The sequence below is a fragment of the Aquarana catesbeiana genome, linkage group LG05 (assembly GCF_042186555.1).
Source record: "Aquarana catesbeiana isolate 2022-GZ linkage group LG05, ASM4218655v1, whole genome shotgun sequence".
NCBI lineage: Eukaryota > Metazoa > Chordata > Amphibia > Anura > Ranidae > Aquarana > Aquarana catesbeiana.
The window spans coordinates 641,188,958-641,215,613 of NC_133328.1; the positions used below are offsets into that span (position 1 = coordinate 641,188,958).

Genomic DNA, 26,656 nt, shown 5'->3' on the forward strand with positions numbered 1-26,656 from the left:
ATTTTGAGGAGAGAGGATCGTGCTGGGTGTTTGTATTTGGGAGTCTGCGGAAAACATCCGTGAAAGGGCATCAGCCTTCCCGTTCTTTGCCCCAGGTCTGTACGCTATATGGAAATTAAAGCGGGAGAAGAAAAGGGCCCAACGGGCTTGGCGGGGTTTTAAGCGTTTTGCTGTTCTGAGGTACTCGAGATTCTTGTGGTCCGTAAAGATCATTACCGGATGAACCGCCCCCTCCAGCAGGTACCTCCATTCCTCCAAAGCAAACTTAATAGCCAGCAGCTCTCTGTCACCCACATCGTAATTGAGTTCCGGTGGGCTGAGTTTCCGGGAAGCGAAAGCTACTGGGTGTAGAATGGCTTTTGGTCCCTGTCTCTGGGAAAGAATTGCTCCAGTTGCGTTTTCCGATGCGTCCACCTCCAGTATGAAGGGCTGAGTCGGGTCAGGATGGCAGAGGATTGGAGCGGAACTGAATAGTTCTTTTAATTTAAGGAAAGCCTCTTGAGCCGCTGTGGACCACTGAAAAGATTGATGCTGCCGAGTTAATTGGGTAATAGGTGCCACAATGGCCGAAAATCCCACGATAAATTTCCGGTAGAAATTAGCAAAACCAATAAACCTCTGTACTCCTTTTTTATTAGATGGAGCTGGCCATTCCTGAATTGCCTGAATCTTCTGAGGGTCCATGGCAACCCCATTGGTAGAGAGTATGAACCCCAAGAATTGTATAGTTGACCTCTCAAATTCACATTTTTCGGCTTTCAGATATAGCTTGTGTTGTAGCAGAATAGCAAGAACCATTTTAACGTGTTTCCTGTGCATTTCTAGCGTAGGGGAGAAAATCAGGATATCGTCCAGATATACCACGAGAAAGTCATCTAGATATTGTCGAAAAATATCGTTCACCAGATGTTGGAAGGTGGCTGGGGCGTTGCAGAGACCGAATGGCATCACTAAGTATTCGAAGTGACCGAATCTAGATCTAAAGGCCGTCTTCCATTCGTCTCCCGCCCTGATCCTGACGAGATTGTAGGCCCCTCGGAGATCGAGCTTAGAGAACACCTTGGCTGATCGGAACCTCTGGAACAACTCGGGAATGAGCGGTAACGGGTACCAGTTCTTAATTGTAATGTTGTTTAGTTGTCGATAGTCTACGCAGGGTCTTAGGGTACCATCTTTTTTCCCGACGAAAAAGATACCCGCTCCGGCGGGTGAGGATGAAGGGCGGATGAAACCCTTCTCAAGATTTTCGTCTATGTACTGCTTCAGGACCTCCAACTCGGTTTCAGACAGGGGAAATATCCGGCCAAATGGAATCTCGGATCCAGGAAGAAGGTCAATTGGACAGTCGTAGGCCCTGTGAGGTGGTAGGCGGTCAGCCATTTGTTTACTAAAAACTTCCTGAAACTCGAGGTACTCGGAGGGGACGTGTTGGAGATTGCCTGGTGGTACCGCCATTGTGGCACAGACTTTGGAATCCGGGAGCAGGCAGTGCTGAGAGCAATACTGCGAAGAGAAGGATACCGACTTGGTGCTCCATTTGATTAGTGGATCGTGAGCTTGTAGCCAGGGTAGGCCCAGTATGATGGGAAAGATTGGTGAACGGATTAGGTCAAGCCGTAAGAACTCCCGGTGACCGGAGTCTGTGACTACTGGAATAGGTTGGGTCTCCTGGGTGATGGGACCAGAGCAAGGAAGGGATCCGTCGGCCAAATGTATTTGTAAATCTTGCTCTTTGGTTTGTAGAGGGATCTTCAATCTGTGTGCCAAGGTGGAATCTATGAAGCAGCTGCAAGCCCCGGAATCAACGATGGCCTGCAGGCGAGTCTCCCTTTCCGGAAGCTGTAGAGAAACAAACAACATCACATAAGCCTTGGGAATGTTATTGTTTGGAAAGTTCAATACGTTTGATTGAGGGAACTTACTAGGCCTGATCGGACAGCTGCGTAGGAAGTGTCCGGTTCCTCCGCAATAGAGGCAAAGGTTAGACTGCCGCCTGCGTTGCTTCTCTTCGGAGGTTAACGGACCTCGGACCAAGCCAAGCTGCATTGGTTCGGCTTCAGAGACCGATGCAGTGGGAACTGAAGATGAATTTGAGGGTACCGTGGAGTGAGATCTTGGTGACGCCCAGGCAGGGCGAGGCAGCTGAAACCGTTCTGAGCGCCGCTCCCGAAGACGCCGATCGAGCTTGGTAGCTGCTTGAATGAGTTCCTCTAGGGAAGCAGTGGTCTCCATCCTAGCTAACTCATCTTTGAGTAATTCAGACAAGCCTTGACGGTATTGATAACGTAAGGCCGGCTCATTCCAGTTTGTGTCGGCCGCCCATTTACGGAACTCCACTGTATAGTCCTCAATAGGTCTTCTTCCTTGGGACAGGTGGTGCAAGATAGCTTCGGCTGTGGCCATGCGTTGCGGATCATCGTAGAGCTGGGTCATGCTCTCAAAGAAGGCCTCAATAGTGTTCAGGGCAGGACTGCTCTGTTCCATCAGGCTGTGGGCCCACGCCTGGGGTTCTTCAGATAGCAGGGAAATCACAAACCCCACTTTGACAATTTCTGAGGAAAAGGTTCTCGGCTGTAGAGCGAAGTAGAGGGAACATGCGTTTTTGAAAGCCCTAAACTTCTTGCGGTCTCCCGAGAACCGTTCAGGTATAGGGACCCTGGGCTCAGGAAGAGCCATGACCACAGTGGGGTTGGCTGGAGCTTGGGGAAGTGGACCCCCACTGCTGGGTGCAGGAGCTGCAGCTGCGGAGGGTAGTAACCCGGTGATCTGCTGCAGACGGTTATCAATTTGTGTATAACCTTCTTGTAACTTCTGTACGGAGTCTGCAAGGGTAGATACTTGTTGACACAGGATCTCCAGAGGAGAGCGCGCTCTGTCGGCCTCAGACATCTGGCTGGTTTGTACTGTCACGGACAAATACTCACCGAGGCCGAGATGCCGAGAGCGGCTCGCCCTTACGACCACGCGCACCCAGACCCCCGAAATGGGTACAGGAGGCTGAGGGCACGCGGAGGCACGGGCTTCCGGAAGGATATTAGGTTCCGAAGCTGGAAGCGGGTGTTCTGGGATCCGTAGGGAGCAGGGCTGAAAACACAAGCAAAGGTTAGGGTACAAGCAGGTGATAATCAGGGTATCACAAGATCCAGCAGTGCAGTGGTTAAGCAGGCCAGGGTTTGGTGCACAGATCAGGCAGCTAGAATCAAGATAGTCTGGCGGAGTGGTAATTAGACAGGCCAGGGGTTTGGTACACAGGTCAAGCAGGTTATAGGTGGGATTGTCCAGCAGAGTAGTAGTTAAACAGGCCAGGGGTTTGGTACACAGATCAGGCAGCAGTACAAAGGGACAATCCAGGAGAGTAGTAGTTAAACAAGCCAGCAGAGGTTCGGTACACAGATCAGGCAGCAGTACAAAGGGACAATCCAGGAGAGTAGTAGTTAAACAAGCCAGCAGAGGTTTGGTACACAGATCAGGCAAAGTACAGGGGAAACACAGGCTCAAGGAACAGGGAGAGCTGACGACAAACCAGCAACCCGACTGGGCGCTGGAGCCGTCAGATATAGTCCCCCTGCCGGTGAGCGCGTCAGTGTGACGCGCTACCGGGCACTCGCACGGGCTACGGCGCGCACACGGGGACCGCCGTGCACCCGCGCGCGCCGCACCATCAGGCTGCGGACGGGTGTGCGGCGAAGTGCTCGTCCCGTGCGCATGCGCACCGGAGCCCGGCGAGCGGAGACGCTCCCCGCTCCCTGGCTCCTGACACTTTTAAACACTTGAGTAGAAGGTTTCCACTCCTCATCATATTACTCTAACAATACAACTGTAACCAGAAACATAAAATAACATGAGCTAATTAACTAGTCATTTAACCAGACTAGGTGACTCAGAGCTATGACCTTTCAGGTCAGCCTTGTCGTCTCCCAGCTCACTAACTACAATACACATTATCATAAATGTCAACACAGAACTCCTTCACACAATAGCAGAGTTAATTAGCACACACAAGAATGGGTGAAAGACCCTTAGAAGCCACACTAGACTTATTTACAATAAACACATTATAGCAGACAACCCCAGACAGGTGACTGGAGTTGATGACTTTAGCATCTGCTATGAGTCCCAACAGTGTGAAGCAGTCACTATTCCTAATATGGCATATAGGCCCTATACAGGGTTCCCAGAGTCTGTGTGTCTTGGGGAGACCTGGACTTGAATCCAAAGTAACATCACTCCAAGAGTCCCCTACACCTCACAAAGCGTAGCGTTCCCTTAAAATCAAGGGCCCATAATCAGTAGGCAAGAGGCTAGCCTACGGTCCTCTTCAAAAGCCTCTGTCCTGGGGGGAGTCTATCACATAATCTTTAAAAAGGAAGCACAAAAGGGGCGCCAGACTAAGAGCAGCATTATTAATCCAATGTATTAAAACATATAGGACAAAGGGGGCAACTCACATGTTAGCGAGTCAAGCAGGCATGTAATAAGTGTTGTGTCAGTCCTGTGTCTCCCCGGCGTGGCACCAGAGCGCTGGAGCTGTGAAGCGGTTGTCAGTAGTGAGTGCCACATAAACCAGCGTGGAACCCAGGATGGCAAGATGACGTCGGGCCGGTTGTGACGTCACTCGGAGGGCCGTGCTGATGTTAAAGGGGCGGCGACGTGTTTCGGAGCAGACGATTATTTGCACTTACTGTTAGTAAAAAATGTGTACTAGCAGTACTCACGCTACGTGCGGCCTATGTTCATTTTCCTCTATGGCGGCTGTCTGAGTTGGATCCCAGTGGGCCAGTTGAAACCCAGTGATCCTATTTTAGGAGACACCCTGAGGGGTCCATTATTTCTCATGTGTGTCTGATCTCTGTAATTGGGGGGATCCCAACCAACTTGTCAAGAGGCTTGATTATGGTGGAGGTAGGGTTGCCACCTGTCCGGGATTCACCCGGACAGTCCAGGGTTTTAATCATGTCCGGGATTCAGTCCACCTGAAACCCGGACACAATAATCAGACAGGAATACGACTCAGAACAGGGCCTGACAGGAGGGTGAGGGGGCACCATGCATTCTTTACTATTCTCTTTGGAGTGCCCAAAAAGGTGTCCCAGGTCTGTTGCAATCCTATAGTGTATGCAAAAAACAAAAAAACTGTTGTTAGCCGCAATTGGGTTTGGCTTGAAGAAAAAGTGGCAACCCTAGGTGGAGGGCATGTGTGTATGGTGGAATTCCTTAACAGTTCCACTTGGTTTGCCATCTGGTGGGATATATCATTATCTTGAGAAGAATGAGATAAACCTTCACTCCACTATATGCTTTCATTGCTATTGGCACATGGATTTATTTCCATATTGAACCTTATGGACTATTCAATTCACTGTTCGATTGTATATTTATACATTTTCAATATTTCATTTCTTGCATAATAACCAGAAGCACACTATTATTTTTTATGTATATATATATATATATGTTTTCACATCACCTTTGGTATTCGGGTAATATATAGGTGCAGCTCTTTTTTAACTCATCACACTTCAGTGCAGAAACACACTTTTGTTTTAAAAAAACTTTATTAGGTCCTCCTTGCTAGTACCGAGTTGGACCTCCTTTATTAGGTCCTCCTTGCTAGTACCGGGTTGGACCTCCTTTATTAGGTCCTCCTTGCTAGTAGTGGGTTGAACTCCCTTTATTGGGTCCTCCTTGCTAGTACCGGGTTGGACCTCCTTTATTAGGTCCTCCTTGCTAGTAGTGGGTTGGACCCCCTTTATTAGGTCCACCTTGCTAGTACCGGGTTGGACCCCCTTTATTAGGTCCTCCTTGCTAGTAGCGGGTTGGACCCCCTTTATTAGGTCCTCCTTGCTAGTAGCGGGTTGGACCCCCTTTATTAGGTCCTCCTTGCTAGTAGTGGGTTGAACTCCCTTTATTGGGTCCTCCTTGCTAGTAGCAGGTTGGACCCACTTTATTAGGTCCACCTTGCTAGTACCGGGTTGGACCCGCTTTATCAGGTCCTCCTTGCTAGTAGCGGTTTGGACCCACTTTATTAGGTCCTCCTTGCTAGTAGCAGATTGGACCTCCTTTATTAGGTCCTCCTTGCTAGTAGCGGGTTGGACCCCCTTTATTAGGTCCTCCTTGCTAGTAGCAGGTTGGACCCCCCTTATTAGGTCCTCCTTGCTAGTAGCGGGTTGGACCCCCTTTATTAGGTCCTCCTTGCTAGTAGCGGGTTGGACCCCCTTTATTAGGTCCTCCTTGCTAGTAGCGGGTTGGACCCCCTTTATTAGGTCCTCCTTGCTGGTACTGGGTTGGACCCCCCTTTATTAGGTCCTCCTTGCTAGTAGCGGGTTGGACCCCCTTTCTTAGGTCCTCCTTGCTAGTACTGGGTTGGACCCGCTTTATCAGGTCCTCCTTGCTAGTAGCGGTTTGGACCCACTTTATTAGGTCCTCCTTGCTAGTAGCGGGTTGGACCCCCTTTATTAGATCCCCCTTGCTAGTAGCGGGTTGGACCCCATTTATTAGGTCCTCCTTGCTAGTAGCGGGTTGGACCCCATTTATTAGGTCCTCCTTGCTAGTAGCGGTTTGGACCCCCTTTGGCCTTCATTTTTGGTGGCATAGATACAACAAGGTGTTGGAAACGTTCCTCAGAGATTTTGCTCCATAGTGACATGATAATATCACACAGTTGCTGCAGATTTGTCGGCTGCACATCCATGATGCCAATCTCCTGTTCCACCACATCCCAGAGGTGCTCTATTGGATGAGATGTGGTGAGTGTGGAGTCCATTGGAGTACAGGGACCTCATTGTCCAGTGGTGAGATGATTAGAGCTTTGTGACATGGTGCATTATCCTGCTGGAAGGAGCCATCAGAAGATGGGGACACTGTAGTCATAAAGGGATGGACATGGTCAGCAACAATACTCAGGTAGGTCATGGTGTTTAAACGATGCTCAATTGGTAGTAAGGGGCCCAAAGTGTGCCAAGAAAATATCCCCCCCACCATTACACCCCCACCACCAGCCTGAACCGGTGATACCCCATCCCCCACACCATTACACCCCCACCACCAGCCTGAACCAGTGATACAAGGCAGGATGGATCCATTCGCCAATTTCTGAATGTTGCAGCTGAAATCCAGACTCATCAGACCAGGCAACGTTTTTCCAATCTTCTATTGTCCAATTTTGGTGATCCTGTGTGAATTGTAGCCTCAGTTTACTGTTTTTAACTGACAGGAGTGGCACCCGGTGTGGTCTTCTGCTGCTGTAGGCCATCTACTTCAAGGTTCAATAAGCTGTGCATTCAGAGATGGTATTCTGCATACCTTGGGTGTAACGAGTGGTTATTTGAGTTACTGTTGCCTTTCTATCATCTGGAACCCGTCTGCCCATTCTCCTCTGACCTCAACAAGGCATTTTTCTCCACACAACTGCCGCTCACTGGATATTTTCTCTTTTTCCCACCATTCTCTGTAATCCCGAGAGATGTTTGTGCGTGAAAATCCCAGAAATACTCAGACCAGCCCGTCTGGCACCAACAACCATGCCACGTTCAAAGTCACCTCAATCCCCTTTCTTCCCCATTCTGATGCTTGGTTTGAACTTCAGCAAGTGTGATTCAGGTGCCATGCGGGAACCGGCACTGAATCGCAGGGTTTCCCGCATCGCACCAGTGTGAACCGGGACTTATTGCAGAATACGAGGGTTTAGCTGCGCGTCGAGCCACACACAGAGAGACGTGTAGTGGGGGTAGAACAGTGAGTGTGCGTTGTATGTGGTGGTTATAGGGTCTTGTCGGTGTGTTTGGTGTTTTGTGGCTTCTTTTCTTGGAGTCCATTGAGGGACACGGGTCCTGCCCACCTTTGGCCTTATGTACTGCTGGGCCTACAAAACTGAGACATGGGGTTTGGAGGTTGAGTTGTACAGGGGCTGGCTATTTTTATTAATTTTTTTGCCAGTGTCCTGACCTCCTGAAGGTGGCAGTATAACCCACATTTCTAAGAACTGTATACACTCCTGTGCTCCTCAATGGATTCCAAGAAAATAATCTTATGGTAGGAACAAAAATGTTAAATGCACCTTAGGATCTCTGCCTAGGCTTCCCGTTCAGTGGGTTCCGCTGAAGGATGCAGGCTGGAACCGAGTCCGCCTCGACTCAAAGCATACTATATAGAGGCATAGAAAACTTTTCAGTGACCGCGCACAATACCTAGCCGTATGTTAGAGAGATGGTAGCAGCCTCAGCTCACACCATCTAGGCTACACTCCCCAATAGACGTGTGCCATTCGTTTCGTACCAAATTGAAATTTGGGCGAATTTTCGTTTTTTGGAAATTCGGATGTGTCTGCATTTCCAAATTACAATAGTACCGAATTTAAACGAATCCAAAATGATGAAATTTGAATAGTTTTTGAATACTTTTCAAATTCGAATAGTTTTAAAATTCGAATTAGAAAAGTTTTCGAATTTGAAAAGTTTTTGAATTCGAATAGTTTTCAAATTTTGAATTCAAAACGTTTTTGAATTCGAATAGTTTCCAATTTCCAAAGAGAATAAAATAGAACAGAAAATAAAGGAATAGAATAGAAAGAAATAATACACTAGAAAAGGATATAACAGAAAATAAAAAACATGAATATAATAGAGTAAAACAGAACAAAATAGAATAGAAAATTAAAGAACAGAATAGACTAGAATACAATAGAAATACATAGAAATACATAGAATAGAATAGAATAACATAGAAAGAATATAACCATGTTCTGAAATTCAAATTTACATTAATAGACAAAAGAAGAATAGAATAGACTATTATAGAATAGAAAAGAATAGGATTAAAAAAACAATAGAATAGAAAGACTATAACCATCTTCTGAAATTGAATTTCAAAAAGAATAAATTTGAATTTGAATAGAAAAAGAATAGAAAAGGATAGAATAGAAAATAAAATAATAGAATAGAAAAGAATACAATAGAATAGAATAAACAAATAGAAAAAGAATATAATTAAAAAAACAATAGAATAGAATTGAAAGAATATAACCATTTCCCAAAATTCAAATAGAATCAATCTGAATTTGAATAGAATAGAAAATAATAGATTGGAATAGGAAGATGGTTATATTCATTCTGTTCTATTCTGTTGTTTTTTTCTATACTATTTTGGTCTGTTTTACTCTATTATATTCTATTCTTTTATGTTCTGTTATATTCCTTTCTATTCTATTTCTTTATTCTCTATTCTATTTTATTCTCTTTGGAAATTGGAAAACTTTTCAATTCCAAAAATTTTTCGAAAACTTTTTGAATCCATCCGAATTCGAAAATTTCGAATCAATTAGTATACGAATAAACTATACGAATTCCGAAAACGAATGAAATGGATTAAACAAATTTAACAAAACGAATTTATGTAAATAACAAACTGAAACGAAACAAAACAGATTTTTTTTGTTCTGCTCAGTGTCTACTCCCCAACATGTTCGCCCCATCCCCAGGGCTTAGTCATGGAGGTCCTCCATGACTAAGCCCTGGGGCGGGACGAAATGCTTAGGGGGAGCATGGCCTAGAATGGAGTGAGTTGAGGCAGCTACATTTTCGTGCCTTTATAGTATGCTTTGAGTCGGGGAGGGCTCCATTCCAGCCTGCACCCTTCAGCAGAACGAACCAACAGGACTTTGTGATCCTTGGAGATCCTTGTATCTTACTGTACTTACCATACAAAAATCTTGCTTTAGTTTTTTAATGCCTGACCATAATGCATACATAACTGTGGGGTGGGACGAAACGCATCGGGGGGGCATTGCCTAGAATGGAGTAAGTTGAGGCTGCTACCATCTCTCTGACATATGGCTTGGGATGGTGTGCGGTCACTAGAACATTTTCGTTGCCTTTATAGCATGCTTTGCGTCGGGGAGGGCTCCGTTCCAGCCTGCACCCTTCAGCACAACCAACCAACAGGACTTGGTGATCCTTGGAGATCCTTGTATTCCTTGGAGATCCTTGGAGATTGTTGGAGATCCTTGTATTCCTTGGAGAGCCTTGTATTCCTTGGAGAGCCTTGTATTCCTTGGAGATCATTGTATTTCTTGGAGATCCTTGGAGATCGTTGGGGATCCTTGTATTCCTTGGAGATCCTTGTATTGCTTGGAGCCTTGTATTCCTTGGAGATCCTTGTATTTCTTGGAGATAGTTGGGGATCCTTGTATTCCTTGGAGAGCCTTGTATTCCTTGGAGGTCCTTGGAGATCCTTGTATTTCTTGGATATCTTTGGAGATCGTTGGGGATCCTTGTATTTCTTGGAGATCCTTGGAGATAGCCAAAGCCAGGTTCCTCTCTCAGAGGTTAATGGAACGACGGGCCCCCATCCAATAAAATATTGGAATTGAAACGAAACAAAACTGATTTTTTTCGTTCTGCTCAGTGTCCACTCCCCAACATGTTCGCCCCATCCCCAGGGCTTAGTCATGGAGGTCCTCCATGACTAAGCCCTGGGGCGGGACGAAGCGCTTAGGGGGAGCATGGCCTAGAATGGAGTGAGTTAAGGCAGCTACCATTTCTCTGACATACGGCTTGGGATGGTTTGCCTTTTTAGTATGCTTTGAGTCGGGGAGGGCTCCATTCCAGCCCGCACCCTTCAGCAGAACCAACCAACAGGACTTGGTGATCCTTAGAGATCCTTGGAGATCCTTGTATCTTACTGTACTTACCATACAAAAATCTTGCTTTAGTTTTTTAATGCCTGACCATAATGCATACATAACTGTGGGGTGGGACAAAATGCATCGGGGGGAGCAAGGCCTAGAATGGTAGAATGGAGTGAGTTGAGGCTGCTACCATCTCTCTGACATATGGCTTGGGATGGTGTGCGGTCACTAGAACATTTTCGTTGCCTTTATAGCATGCTTTGCGTCGGGGAGGGCTCTGTTCCAGCCTGCACCCTTCAGCACAACCAACCAACAGGACTTGGTGATCCTTGGAGATCCTTGTATTCCTTGGAGATCCTTGGAGATTGTTGGAGATCCTTGTATTCCTTGGAGAGCCTTGTATTCCTTGGAGAGCCTTGTATTCCTTGGAGATCATTATATTTCTTGGAGATCGTTGGGGATCCTTGTATTCCTTGGAGATCCTTGGATTGCTTGGAGAGCCTTGTATTCCTTGGAGAACCTTGTATTTCTTGGAGATCCTTGGAGATAGTTAGGGATCCTTGTATTCCTTGGAGAGCCTTGTATTCCTTGGAGATCTTTGGAGATCCTTGTATTTCTTGGAGATCGTTGGGGATCCTTGTATCTTACTGTACTTACCATACAAAAATCTTGCCTTAGTTTTTTAACGCCTGACCAAAATGCATACATAACAGATCAGAATTATAATTCTTTCTTCACTCTAACCAAAGAGAAAAATTATAATAATCACTGGGGTCTCCCCCTTGGATCCAAAAACAACTGTACAAAGCAAAGTTTTGGCCGGAGTTGACATTTAATCCAGTTAAACACAATCAAAGTCTTTAATTTATATTAGTCTTGGATCTGCAGCTAGTCATAATAATGTAAAACTGTAAAAATAGCCGTAAAAATGTAAAAATAGCCATCCCCTAACATTAAACATCCGCTCGTCTTACAACACGGGCCCTGCCGCTGCGAGGTCACGTTTTAATTCCACGCATTGATGCAAGCCTAATTCCTATATCTTCTCAGTTCTTTAGCAGTAAGCCAAAGCCAGGTTCCTCTCTCAGAGGTTAATGGAACGACGGGCCCCCATTTAATAACCATTTTACCGTAACTAATTTCTCTGATAAATTGTCCATTTTAACAATTTCTATACATTTTAATTCACTCAACCTGAATTGATGTTAATGCATTGGCGAATGATACCAGCGGAGTAAAGGCCATCTCATCAATATGCTGATGGAAAATAGTTTTATTGAGTCTTTTTTTATGACTTTATTAATGTCCGGCGTGCGTTTGTTTTTTTCCCTATAATAAATAAATTCAATTTAAAGGAACCCTGTCAGGTTTAAATTAAATTTAGATTGAAGTTCCTTGCGGTAGAAGAGGATTTTTTATTATTCGTTCTCTGGTGGCCCATGTCTCCTACCTTCATCCAGTACAACAAGCCTCCATAAGACCCTTCAATATTCCACCTTTCAGGGTTGTCAGATGTCGGTGACCAGGGGCTGCTCACTGTGGTTCCTTCCTTCAGCCCCTATATCTCTGCTGAATCCTGTAGAGCAGGGGTCTCCAAACTTTCTAAACAAAGCGACAGTTGGCTGTCCTTCAGACTTTAGGGGGGCCAGACTGTGGTCAGTGGGAGACGAAAATGTCCTGGTGTCAGTTGGAGTAAACTATGTCCCATCATTGGTAATGGGGGGATAATAGTGCCCCATCATTGGTGTCAGTGGGAGGAATAGTCCCCTATCATTGTTGTCAGGGGGAGGAATAGTGCCCCATCATTGGTGTCAGTGGGAGGAATAGTGCCCCACCATTGGTGTCAGTGAGAGGAATATTGCCCCATCATTGATATCACTGGGAGGAATAGTGCCCCATCATTGGTGTCAGAAGGCGGAATAATGCCCCATCATTGGTGTCAGTGGAAGGAATGGTGCCCCATCATTGGTGTCAGTGGGAGGAATAGTGCCCCGTCATTGGTGTCAGAGGGAGGAATAGTGCCCCATCGTTGGTGTCAGAAGGAGGAATAATGCCCCATCATTGGTGTCAGTGGAAGGAATGGTGCCCCATCATTGGTGTCAGTGGGAGGAATAGTGCCCCATCATTGGTGTCAGTGGGAGGAATAGTGTCCCATCATTGGTGTCAGTGGGAGGAATAGTGGCCTCATCATTGGTGTCAGTGGGAGGAATTGTGCCCCATCATTGGTGTCAGTGGGATGAATATTGCCTCATCATTGGTGTCAGTGGGAGGAATAGTGGCCTCATCATTGGTGTCAGTGGGAGGAATTGTGCCCCATCATTGGTGTCAGTGGGATGAATATTGCCTCATCATTGGTGTCAGTGGGAGGAATAATGCCCCATCATTGGTGTCAGTGGGAATAATAGTGCCCCATCATTGGTGTCAGTGGGGGGAATAGTGCCCCATCATTGGTGTCAGAAGGAACAATAGTGCCCCCTCATTGGTGTCAGTAGGCGGAATAGTGCCCCATTATTGGTATTAGGGGGAGTAATAGTGCCCCATCATTGGTGTCAGTGGGAGGAATATTGCCCCATCATTGGTGTCAATGTGAGGAATAGTGCCCCATTGTTGGTGTCAGTGGGCGGAATAGTGCCCCTATCATTGGTATTGGTGGCAGAAATAGTGCCCCATCATTGGTATCAATAGAAGAAATCGGGCCCAGTAATTTGTATCAAGAGGAGGAATAGTTCTCTATCATTGGTGTCAGTGAGAGGAAAAGCAAGCAAAGGGCCCCCAGGTTGCAGTTTCAAGACCCTGAGAGACATAGGAGCTAGAGGATGGAACCAGCACAAGGATGGGGACTTCAGACATCCAATACTAAATGTTGAATGCTAAAGAGGCTTACAGAGGTTGGAGGCCCCCATTAATAACAACGGGGTCCTTAAGCCAGCCATAGATGGAGCGATTGAAATTTGCTTGATTCCCCCATCAGTCCCTACCATGGAGCTACTATGTTCTCCCGGCGGGGAGGGGGGGTGCCCCCTCACAAAGTGACTATTGCTAGCGACTATAAACGCTGGCAATAATCTCATCTGTACATAAAGATACTCAAACGTTTGACAAGTCCTTTATTTATTAAAGAATAAAAAAAAATCACCCAAAAATGTCCCACGTTGTAAATTTATCGTCAGTGATGATACCCGACAAGTCACCTGTCCAGGGAGCCAGCGATGTCGCCCCCCCGAGAGCGATTCGTCCACCGGCTCGGGTGCAGGCACTGCCATTCCAACGAAGGGAAACTGTCCCGCTCGTCTTCTGGGACACACACAGGTCCCAGAAGGCAGCGGGGGTCAGGGCCTTCTTATCAAGCGGGGGCCCCTGGGCACTGCCCAGGGGCCCCAGCCGCACATTGGGCCCCATCAGGGCCAGGTCCGTCACTCCAATGATCTAGGATTGTCCCGGGCCCCTTAATTCCAGGACAATACAGTGTCCCGGAATGAAACTGACAGAGCCAGCAAACCCCGACATGGCACTGGTCCCGCATCCACCTCCACCTGAGCCTTAGTGGCTACTGGTTGCTAGAGCCGCCTCGTGTCTAGCAACCAGTGACGTCACGGGCGCGACTCCCTGCACACCGCACAGCATTCAAAGCGGAGGAGGACCGCGCTTCGCTTAGTGCTCTCCAGTAGGGCCGGGATAAGGGGAGGGGTGGCTGTCCAGGGTGTAGTGTCGTGTCGTCCTATGGTGGAGGGGGCGCCGGGAGCTTGTTAGTGTCTGACAGGAGTGATGCCGCTTTCATTCACGTAGGTGGAGATTGTGATGGGGACACCTCATGTATGGAGACACTGTAATTGGGGGAACCCGATTTAAGAGGACTCTGTGATGGGGACACCTGATGTATGGGGACACCTAATGTGTTGGGGCACTTTGATAGGGACATCTGATCTATATGGGCACTGTGAGGGGGACATCTGATGTAAGGGGCACTGTGATGGGGACATCTGATCAATATGGGCATTGTGATGGGGGACACCTGAGGTATGGTGATACTGTGATGGGGGAACCCAATGTATGGGGCACTGTGATGGGGACACCTGATGTATGGGGACAATTTGATGGGGGAATCCAATGTATGGGGGCACTGTGATGGGGACACATGGTGTACATTATATGGGCAATGTGATGGGGTGACATGATGTATGGGGCACTGTAATGGGGGACACTTAACTTAAGAGGAGACCTGATTTAAGGGACACCTGTTGTATGGGGGTACTTTGATGGGGACATCTGATCTACAGTATATGGACACTGGGATGGGGACACCTGATGTAAGGGGCACTGCTATGGGGGACACTCTAATGTAAGGGACAGTGTGATGGGGGACACTCTGATGTAAGGGACACTGTGATGGGGCCACCTGATGTATGGGGCCACTGTGATGGGGAATCCAATGTATGGGACACTGATGGGGGAACCTGATGTAAGGGACACTGTGATGGGGACATCTGATCAATATGGGCATTGTGATGGGGGACACCTGAGGTATGGTGATACTGTGATGGGGGAACCCAATGTATGGGGCACTGTGATGGGGACACCTGATGTATGGGGACAATTTGATGGGGGAATCCAATGTATGGGGGCACTGTGATGGGGACACATGGTGTACATTATATGGGCAATGTGATGGGGTAACATGATGTATGGGGCACTGTAATGGGGGACACTTAACTTAAGAGGAGACCTGATTTAAGGGACACCTGTTGTATGGGGGTACTTTGATGGGGACATCTGATCTACAGTATATGGACACTGGGATGGGGACACCTGATGTAAGGGGCACTGCTATGGGGGACACTCTAATGTAAGGGACAGTGTGATGGGGGACACTCTGATGTAAGGGACACTGTGATGGGGCCACCTGATGTATGGGGCCACTGTGATGGGGGAATCCACTGTATGGGACACTGATGGGGGAACCTGATGTAAGGGACACTGTGATGGAGGACACTAGATGTATAGGGACACCTGATGTATGGGGACACTGTGATGGGGACACTTGATGTAAAGGGATACTGATGGGGACACTTAATGTATGGGGACACTGTGATGGGGGAATCTGATATAAGGGGGCACTGTGATGGAGTAACCTGATTTTAAGGGACACTGTGATGGGGGAACCCAATATATGGGGACACTGTGATGGGGACACCTGATAAATGGGCACTGTGATTGGGTGACATGATGTATGGGGACACTGTGATAGGGGAACCCAATGTATGGGGACACTGATGGGGGAACCTGATGTAAGGGACACTGTGATGGAGGACACCTGATGTATAGGGACACCTGATATATGGGGCCACTGTGATGGGGGAACCTGATGTATAGGGATACTGATGGAGGACACTTGATGTATGGGGACACTGTGATGGGGGAACTTGATGTAAGGGGGCACTGTGATGGGGGGAATCTGATTTTAAGGGACACTGTGATGGGGGACACTTGATATATGGGGACACTGTGATGGGGGAACCCAATGTATGGGGACACCTGATAAACGGGCACTGTGATGGGGTGACATGATGTAAGGGGACACTGTGATGGGGGAACCTAATGTAAGGGCACACTGTGATGGGGGACACCTGATGTAAGGGGACACTGTGATGGGGACACCTGATGTAAGGGGACACTGTGATGGGGACACCTGATGTAAGGGGACACTGTGATGGGGACACCTGATATACAGTATATGGACACTGTGATGGGGTAACATGATGTAAATAGATACTGTGATGGGGACACCTGATGCAAGCTGGTAGGGGCCCCAGTGCATTACTTTGCCCAGGGACCCATGATTCTAATAAAATGGCCCTGGCGGGGGGTGAAGGAGGAGGGCTCACCCCAGAAGAGGACATGACGTCCTGCACTGCGGCCGAGCTAGGACGGGAGTACACTTAGTACTTCTAAAAAGGGATGAAAGAAAAAAAATGTGTATATATATATATATATAGATATCCAAAAACGAGGGGTGGAGGGGGGGTCTTTAGTTTAGGACCACCTTGTAAAAGTGGGTGGAAGTTCACTTTAAGGATTCGCTGTGATGGGATTAGCCATAAGACAGCTGTACCTCATTAGCTAAACCATTGTGTGATGTTTCGGGGAAATATTTGGGTCATTGTTAATGTGGTGAGTGACCTTCTCAAGTGTATAAAATCCCGTATTCTTGTTCAAATAAACAGTTCTCATTCTGGTTTACTACAAGACTGGTGCTGCCTCATTCTTTGGGGTAACTCGTATTCTCAGAGCATTGGGAAGCAGCTTCTTGGTGGAGATACCCAGTCAGGGTGTCCGGATTCCGCCACAGCCATATTGTCATGTGTACAGTATGGGGCTGCCATCTCTAATCTATTCCTGGGGAATGTTCATTCCCTGCCTGTCGATCTATTGCTTCGGCTTCAATGGTTTCTGAATCTTCGACAAGTATACATATAAGGAATTCTGACACTCGTTTACTGCACGCTAGTTCCAGGTCTTCTCGACTGAAAAGTATCAGACTCAGATACCGCAGACCCTGAGCATTTTTTATATGGGCTCCAGCAATGGCTGCCACCATACTTTTCCTTTGACAGGGTCACTTTAACCGCTTGACCGACCGCATCACTTAGATGTGGCTCTCCTGCGGTGGATCACATACCTAGTACGTGATCCGGCACCTCCGGTTATGGGGCGCGCGCACCACCGGCGCCGTGGCTGTGCCGTGATTAGACATAGCACAGGCTGATCAGCGGGTGCCGGCCAATGGAGGTCTGCTGGCACCCGCTGATCGGTGAGGGGAGACACAGAACAGAGCTCTGCCTATGTAAACAAGGCAGAGGTCTGTTCTGTCCGCAGGGATGTGATGGATTTTCTTTCCCTGCAAAGCACATCCCTTATTAAAAGCAGCATACACAGTACACATAAACACTGGCTAGGCACACAGTTAACCCTTTGATCGCCCTAAATGTTTAACCCCTTCCCAGCCAGTGTCATTAGTGTATATTTTTAGCAAAAGTGTCAATTAGTGTCAGAATGTCCACCGCAATACCGCAGTCCTGCTATATAGGTTGCCGATCGCTGCCATTACTAGTAAAAAAACTACTAAAAAATAAATAATCCAGTATTTATCCCATAGTTTCTAGACCCTATAACTTTTGCGCAAACCAAGCAATATACACTTATTGGGATTTTTCTTTTCCAAAAATATGTAGCAGAATACATATTGGAATAAACTGATGAAAAAATTAGATTTTTAAAATGTTTTTATTGGATGTGTTTTATAGAAGAAAGTCCAAAGAATAAACATAAATAAATGATATAAAAAACATAAATGGATAGATAATATAATAAGCATAAATATCTAGATAATATAATAAATATAAATAAAGAATAAAATAAACATAAATAAATGATATAATAAACATAACTAAATAGATAATATAATAAACATAAATAATAAAATAAACATCAATACATGATATAATAAACATAACTAAATAGATAATATAATAAACATAAATAATAAAATAAACATAAATAAATGATATAATAAACATAACTAAATAGATAATATAATAAACATAAATAATAAAATAAACATCAATACATGATATAATAAACATAACTAAATAGATAATATAATAAACATAATGAAATAAATGATACAATAAACATAAATACATAATTAATAATATAAACATAAATAAATAAATTATATAATAAACATAAATGAATAGATAATATAATAAACATAAATCATAAAATAACCTTAAATAAATGATATAATAAACATAACTAAATAGATAATATAATAAACATAACAAAATAAATGATGTAATAAACATAAATACATAATTAATAACATAAACATACATAAATAAATGATATAATAAACATAAATGAATAGATAATATAATAAACATAAATCATAAGATAACCTTAAATAAATGATATAATAAATATAACTAAATAGATAAAATAATAAACTTAAATAATTAACAAAATAAACATAAATAAATCATAAGATAACCTTGAATAAATGATATAATAAACATAACTAAATAGATAAAATAATAAACATAAATAATAAAATAACCTTAAATAAATGATATAATAAACATAGATGAATAGATAATATAATAAACATAAATCATAAAATAACCTTAAATAAATGATATAATAAACATAAATAAATAATTAATAAAATAAACAAAACTAAATAAATAGATAATATAATAAACATAAATAAATAAGAAATTAAAAAAAAATAGAAGAATCCGCTCACTGTGTAATAAAGCTGAACAAGCTCCTAGCAGTGCCATGGCACTTGGCACCGTACAAAGCTTCAATGACTTTTTTGGAGGAACACCAGACCGCAAATTTAGAACGCCAAATGTGGACGACCTGCGCCGTCTCACCTATACTGCAGAGCGCGCCTAAAAATAAATTTGTTTTTAGCACAGAATTTCGCTCTCTCGGTTGGAGACGATTGGGAATGAATGTGTGACTTGGATGGCGGCAACTGCAGATCTCTCCGGGCCAAAGTCAACTTTAAAAAAAAAATATGATTGTTTTGTTTGCTGTAAAAACAAGGAAGAGAATCGGAATACACTTCCCCCGTCATAGAAGGTTCCTTATTATGGGATGTTTAGTTCAGGCAAACAAGGAAATCTTTAAATTTCTGGTCAAGGAAAAAGGAGGGTAACGTTAAAGTGGAACTCAATATTGATGTCAAATGTCGGACTCAAAAGAAGATTGACGGGAAGATGGTTTTTATTTACAGTAATAGGCATTTCGCACCTCAATAGCCGAACCACAAGTCCCAGCATGCATTGCATGTTGTATTTTTTGGGAAGCTGGGATGTCTCTTGGCAACTGGGGGCAGCTGGAGGATGGCAGAAGGAGGGCTAGGGGGCAGCTGGAGGAGGGTTAGGGGGCAGCTGGAGGAGAACAGGAGGACGGCTGAAGGAGGGCAAGAGGTTGGCTGGAGGACAGCTGGAGGAGTGCAGGAGGAGGGCTGAAGGAGGGCTAGGGGGTGGCTGGAGGAAGGCACTACCACTAACTGCCACTAACACTGACACTAACGGACGGCTGAAATAGGGCTGGAGCAGGGCAGGAGGAGGGCTAGGGGATGGCTGTAAGAGGGCTGGTGGACGGCCAGAGGAGGGCAGGAGTAGGGCAGGAACATGGTTGGAGGATAGCTGGAGGAGGGTAGAAGGAGGGCTAGGGTGCAGCTGGAAGAGGGCGGGAGGACAGCTGGCAGGAGGGCAAAAGTAGGGCATAAGGATTGCTGGAGGAGGGCAGGAGGAGGGCTAGGGAGGGCGACTGAAGGAGGGCAGGATGAAGCCTAGGGGGCAGCTGGAGGAGAGCAGGAGGAGGGCTAGGGGGCAGCTGAAGGAGGACAGGAGGAGGGCTAGGGGCCAGCTGGAGTAGGGCTAGAGGGTGGCTGGAAGAGGGCAGGAGAACAGCTGAAGAAGGGCAGGAGTAGAGCAGGAGGACAACTGGAGGAGGACAACTGGAGGAGGGCTATGGGACTGCAGGAAGAGGGCAGGAGGACGACTGGAGGAGGTCAGTCACGCGGTGCGGCTCTGAGGATATTTAAAGCCAATCAAAGACTTGCTTTCCAAAACCCCTGAACTTCCCCTGATTTTTGTCGCACCGGCCTTCCTTCACAGGATCCTCTGCCAAACTCCGCTAAGTTAGTTTATGAAGATACACCGCAAATGTCAGACTAAAAATACCTCCCGGTCAATGGGTCCTCTTGTCTCTTCTATAAACATATTGTGGGGGGGGGGGGGGGAGATTAATTGGCCTTATAATCTTCATTACACGAGGCATCCCAGTAAAAGCAAAGAACTGGATTTGGCAAGAGTTGGAAGCAAGCTCCAGGCCAGTAGAGTTAAAAAAGAAAAATCTTAGCTACACAAAATATTGTGTAACTTAAATGGCAAGTCCACCTAAAACTGATATTTCCCCTAACGCCTATCTACTAAAAGCTTTAGCTGTGCCCACCCTATTTTATTTTTTTAAATGTATTATTATTAATTTTTATTATTCATTTTTATTATTTTTTTTTTCTGGATGCTTTAGGCGCACCCATCCTATTTTATTAATTAATTAATTTATTATTATTATGACTACTAATATAATTTTTTTGAACATTTTTGTTATTATTGTTATTATTATTGTTATTATTATTATTATTATTTATTTTTTTTTTTTTTTTTTCACTGTCTGTTTTTTTCTTTTTGAAAAAAAAAAACCCTAAAATTTTAGGGCTAGCAAGTAGCCATTTTTTGTTACAAGGACAGCTCAGTGATAGGTAATCATTTATGAGTAGGCTGTACTGTCTTGTTTCAAATGCCGCTATAGGCAATGACATACCTGTAGATGGGCGGGAAGGGGGGAAGAAAGGTGTACGGGCATGGAGACGTCCCCTAGCTCTCCACGTCTGTACACTCGGACTAGATCCTGACCACACTGGTCATAGACTCTTTTTACAAGAACCAAGGGGTCCAAGTTTTGAACTGTTTTCCAACCCCGCTGTTAGTTGCTCCATTAACTGTATGTAGTGCACCCCCTTAAGGGCCGCAAGAAACTGGGATCCCCCTACCGTGCACAGCCAGGCACACCAAATTTTCACAGGCACTCCAGAGTCAGAGAACAGTCTGTGACTTTGTTTTGCTTTTTGTTTTTATTAGAAGGTTAATAACTGGGATAGGGATTGGAGATTATGGGATGCCCACTTGACTTCAGAACCACTTCAGGGAGATCTCTTCTTATATACAGTCCTATATACAGTCTCTATATACACTCATCTTCTTCCTTCAGCACTCACTTGTAGAACTAAGCTGGGACACTTGAGGAGATCTGACAAACTCTCTGTCAGACCCAAAGCCATAGCCCTTTGTAAGCAGGAACCTGAGGCCCCTTTCATCACACCTGTGGCTACTGATCCCAGCACCACCCATTCAGGCACTGCCAATCCACCTGGCTGCAGCTGCCTTTTTCTTCAGCCCTCTTAACTGCCCTTACCAGCCCACCCGGCTGACTCTCAAGAGATCTGCAGTCCTCGTGCCCTGCATCCAGGAAGGGTTTCCTCCGTGTGCTTTGGCAGATTCTTCCAGCACCCATGCCTCAGGCCCGAGGTCATCCCACCAGAATAGGGGGCATCCTGCAAGGGCCTCTCACAGCCTCCTCAACACTCCATTTCTATCTTCCACCCGACTGTCTCTACTGACATGGGCCTTGTCTATTTATGAGGTGGCCTGCCCCCTTCCAGCCACTTTCTGCTGGGGATTGGTCAAGGACCCTTATAATTATGCATGGCAGCCCCTCCTTCCTTCCACCCTCCAGTTCTGGGAGTTTCTACCAACTTCCAGACCAGGGAAAAGTGCCGGAGAGAGCTGCCAGATGAGTCATCCAGCCCCTCAGTAACTAAACCCTGGACCCAGATTCATAAACCCAAGCTTGGCCCTCAGCCAAGCTAAAATTTTCTTACACCAAGTACTAACCTATTTTCATCTAGCACACTAGAGGGTACAGAGGGGTGCTGCATGTATATCTGTAATTCTGTCTAACCACCACTTAATGGTAGGCAGTGATGTCTTTTTCAACATGGCCGGTAAGGCATGCCTTGACCGCATTAAAGAGATGCTTAAGGATGCTTAAGAAGAGAGTTTTTGTATCGCTTAACCACGTGCCGACCTCTGACAGTACATTTACTGGTGGTGGGCAGCCTCCCCCCGGGCCTCAGCGGACAGGCAGTTAGGTCGTGACGAACTTCTGGGTTTACAAATGAACTCACGTGTGCCCATTGCCTCTCGTGCTGTGATTGGACATAGCACAAGTTCGTCAGCGGGCTCACAGACAATGATTTTGCCTGTGATTCTTACTGATTGCTGTGGTCAATCACAGTACAGACCTGTGTATTAGTAAACACACAACCCAGATCTGGCTGGTTCTTCTCCCTGGTTTTACCTACCGTTCAGGGCTGAAATCTGGGAGGAAAGCCAGCCAGTCTGTGAGTAAAATCACCACGCATACACTTGTTAGGCACACAGTTAACCCTTTTGATTTCCCTTCTGATCACTCTTGTTACCCAGCCAGTTTCATTAGTACAGTGACAGTATGCGGGTATTATCGCTGATCACTGTATTAGTGTCACCTTTTCACCTAGTTTCACTCTAATGCCCCCGTACACACGGTCGGATTTTCCGATGGAAAATGTCCCGATCGGAGCGTGTTGTCGGAAATTCCCGACCGTGTGTAGGCTCCATCGGACATTTTCCCATCGGATTTTCCGACACACAAAGTTGGAGAGCAGGAGATAAAATTTTCCGACAACAAAATCCGTTGTCGGAAATTCCGATCGTGTGTACACAAATCCGACGGGACAAAGTGCCACGCATGCTCAGAATAAATAAAGAGATGAAAGCTATTGGCTACTGCCCCCGTTTTATAGTCCCGACGTACGTGTTTTACGTCACCCCGCGTATAGAACGATCTGATTTTCCGACAACTTGGTGTGACCGTGTGTATGCAAGACAAGTTTGAGCCAACATCCGTCGGAAAAAATCCTAGGATTTTGTTGTCGGAATGTCCGAAACAAAGTCCGACCGTGTGTACGGGGCATTTACACTGGAGAACCATCTCAAGTCTTTTTACCTTGTTCACTCTAAAACTGGAGAACCATCTCAAGTCCTTTTTACCCAAGTTCACCCTAACACTTGAGAAGCATCTCAGGTCTTTTTCACCTAATTCACTCTAACATCGGAGAACCATATCAAGTCCTTTTCACATCCATCGATGTTATACTGTTGAACCATATTAAGTCCATTTTACCTAGTTCACTCTAACACTGGAGAACTATCTCCAGTTCTTTTTCACCTAGTTCACTCTAACACTGGAGAACTATCTCCAGTTCTTTTTCACCTAGTTCACTCTAACACTGGTTAACCATCTCAAGATCTTTTTCACCTAGTTCACTCTAACACTGGTTAACCATCTCCAGATCTTTTTCACCTAGTTCACTCTAACACTGGTTAACCATCTCAAGTTCTTTTTCACCTAGTTCACTCTAACACTGGAGAACCATCTCAAGTTCTTTTTCACCTAGTTCACTCTAACACTGGTTAACCATCTCAAGTTCTTTTTCACCTAGTTCACTCTAACACTGGAGAACCATCTCCAGATCTTTTTCACCTAGTTCACTCTAACACTGGTTAACCATCCTCCAGATCTTTTTCACCTAGTTCACTCTAACACTGGTTAACCATCTCAAGATCTTTTTCACCTAGTTCACTCTAACACTGGTTAACCATCTCAAGTTCTTTTTCACCTAGTTCACTCTAACACTGGAGAACCATCTCCAGATCTTTTTCACCTAGTTCACTCTAACACTGGTTAACCATCTCAAGATCTTTTTCACCTAGTTCACTCTAACACTGGAGAACCATCTCAAGTTCTTTTTCACCTAGTTCACTCTAACATTAGGGAACCATCTCAAGATATTTTTCAAAAAAAGAAGAAAAACAGCAAAAGGCCGCCTCTTAGTAGGATTGTATTATTTAATGACAGAATTCCATTAAAAGCACTCATGTAACGGACTTGTTTAATCCGGCATGAGGAATTACAGTAAAAGCCATAGGTGATCTCTGCATTTTTTCCGGTGGGAAGGGAGCCTTGTTCCTCTGCGTTGTCGGCTTGTGTGTTCGGCGCAGACTTCCGGGGATACGATTGTGATCCAAAACGAGGCTTGCACCTCAGCCAGGCAGTCGAGTGGAGGGCTGGAAAGCAGAGTCCATGGTATGGGCTGTACTGCCGTTAAGCAACGTGTTTCAGAGCATGCGCTGTGGGGCGCGCTCCTTTCTCAAGCTAAGGGAGGATGGGTTTTTTTGCAGCCTATTTAAGTGCTTTCTCAGCACTGCCACCTAGTGGTTAAAAATTAATAATGCAGAAATATAACTATAACATCCTAATAATAGATCTATATGTATTATCGAAAATACACATACATTAAATGGACATGAATAAATATAGCAGGGGTAGGGAGAGCCATTATGAGGATAATAAACAGATTTAGCATGTATATGTTTGTATCCATGAATATATATACGTGCATAAGCACAATATGTAGAACCACTGGAAATGATAGATGGCTAAAATAACATCAATAAAAATATTGTTATTATTACTATATTGCGTCATCAAGAGTATTGTTTTTATTATTATTGCCTATTAATATTTAAAAAATGGACAGGATACAGAAGCAAAAGCCAATATTATTATAAAATGGTAGAGATTTCCAACTCTTCATTAATTCCACCAGGGTTTAAAGTGTCTAAAGAATAAATCCAGAAGGTCTCCTCATTCGGCTATGGTCTATAGATTATTTCTGCTGCAAGAAGATTTTTGGGTATTTGCTCTATGACCCATACTTCGTGACCTTCTGTGGATTTAGTATGATGTTCTCGAAGTATGGGTCATAGAGCAAAATACCCAAGTTCTTTTTCCACCTAGTTCAGTCTAACACTGGAGAACCATCTTAAGATCTTATTCACCTAGTTGACTCAAACACTGGAGAACCATCTCAACTCCATTCCACCTAGTTCACTCTAACACTGGAGAAACCATCTCAACTCCATTCCACCTAGTTCACTCTAACACTGGAGAACCATCTCAACTCCGTTCCACCTAGTTCACTCTAACACTGGAGAACCATCTCAACTCCGTTCCCACCTAGTTCACTCTAACACTGGAGAACCATCTCAACTCCATTCCCACCTAGTTCACTCTAACACTGGAGAACCATCTCAACTCCGTTCCACCTAGTTCACTCTAACACTGGAGAACCATCTCAACTCCATTCCACCTAGTTCACTCTAACACTGGAGAAACCATCTCAACTCCGTTTCACCTAGTTCGCTCTAACACTGGAGAACCATCTCAACTCCGTTCCACCTAGTTCACTCTAACACTGGAGAACCATCTCAACTCCATTCCACCTAGTTCACTCCTAACACTGGAGAACCATCTCAACTCCATTCCACCTAGTTCACTCTAACACTGGAGAACCCATCTCAACTCCGTTTCACCTAGTTCACTCTAACACTGGTTAACCATCTCAAGATCTTTTTCACCTAGTTCACTCTAACACTGGGAGAACCATCCCAAGTCCTTTTCACCTAGTTCACCCAAAAAACTGGAGAACCATCTAAGGTTCTTTTTCCACCTAGTTTACTGTAACACGGGGAGAACCATCTCAAGTCCTTTTTTACCTCATTCACTCTAAGCTCCCAACTTCATGCAGCAGATTTATGAAGGAACTAAAAATTGCAATTTTTCCACTGCTACGTACCCAGCTATGGTACATCAGATGTAAAAGAGAGAAGTGATTTCTGCCACATCTCAGCCCCGACAATACTGGTACCCTGTCCCACAGGTAACACATTAGCTCTGAGAATATTTTTGCAATGCTAATTAGCATTTACAAAGTGTAAAAATGTTTTAGCAGGTTTGGTGCCGGGAATTAATTATCACATGTTGATAATTACACCTCGTGTTATTTTTTTTTTCCCCCTCCTTGGTGACATTAGGCGGTTGGATTTTTTTTTAGGCAGAATAACACAACAATTAATTAACATGAATTTTCTTGCTGGTATTTTCCCAATGAACATTTCACACCATCAGTGATTTAATAATTGTTTCTGCCTCCCACCATTGAGTGTTAAACCTTGATAATTGCACAAAGTGAGTGATGAGAATGAGGGCTTTAAAACCGCTAAGTATAATGTTTCTTTCTGAAAACCTCCCACACATTTAGGGAAGCCTGTTAGTATATACTTCCCCCTTCTCTATCAGATTTTCCTAGCAAATGTTAAGTTGCTTTCCACCCCTCCGTCACTACTAAGACAATAAATCTTCCAAAACTAGCCGAAACCCTCAGGTGTGGTGCAGCCCCAATTGCTTGAAGAAGTCATGTTTGGCAGTGGTACTGCCCACAAAATATGAACA

The 26,656-nt window shown here is 45.0% G+C and overlaps 1 protein-coding gene across 2 annotated transcripts in view; it reads left to right on the forward strand.

The window, feature by feature from the left end:
• The window catches only part of TMIE (transmembrane inner ear), a 139,873-nt gene that overhangs the window by 111,688 nt on the left and 1,529 nt on the right, over positions 1 to 26,656 (forward strand). The window lies entirely within an intron of this gene.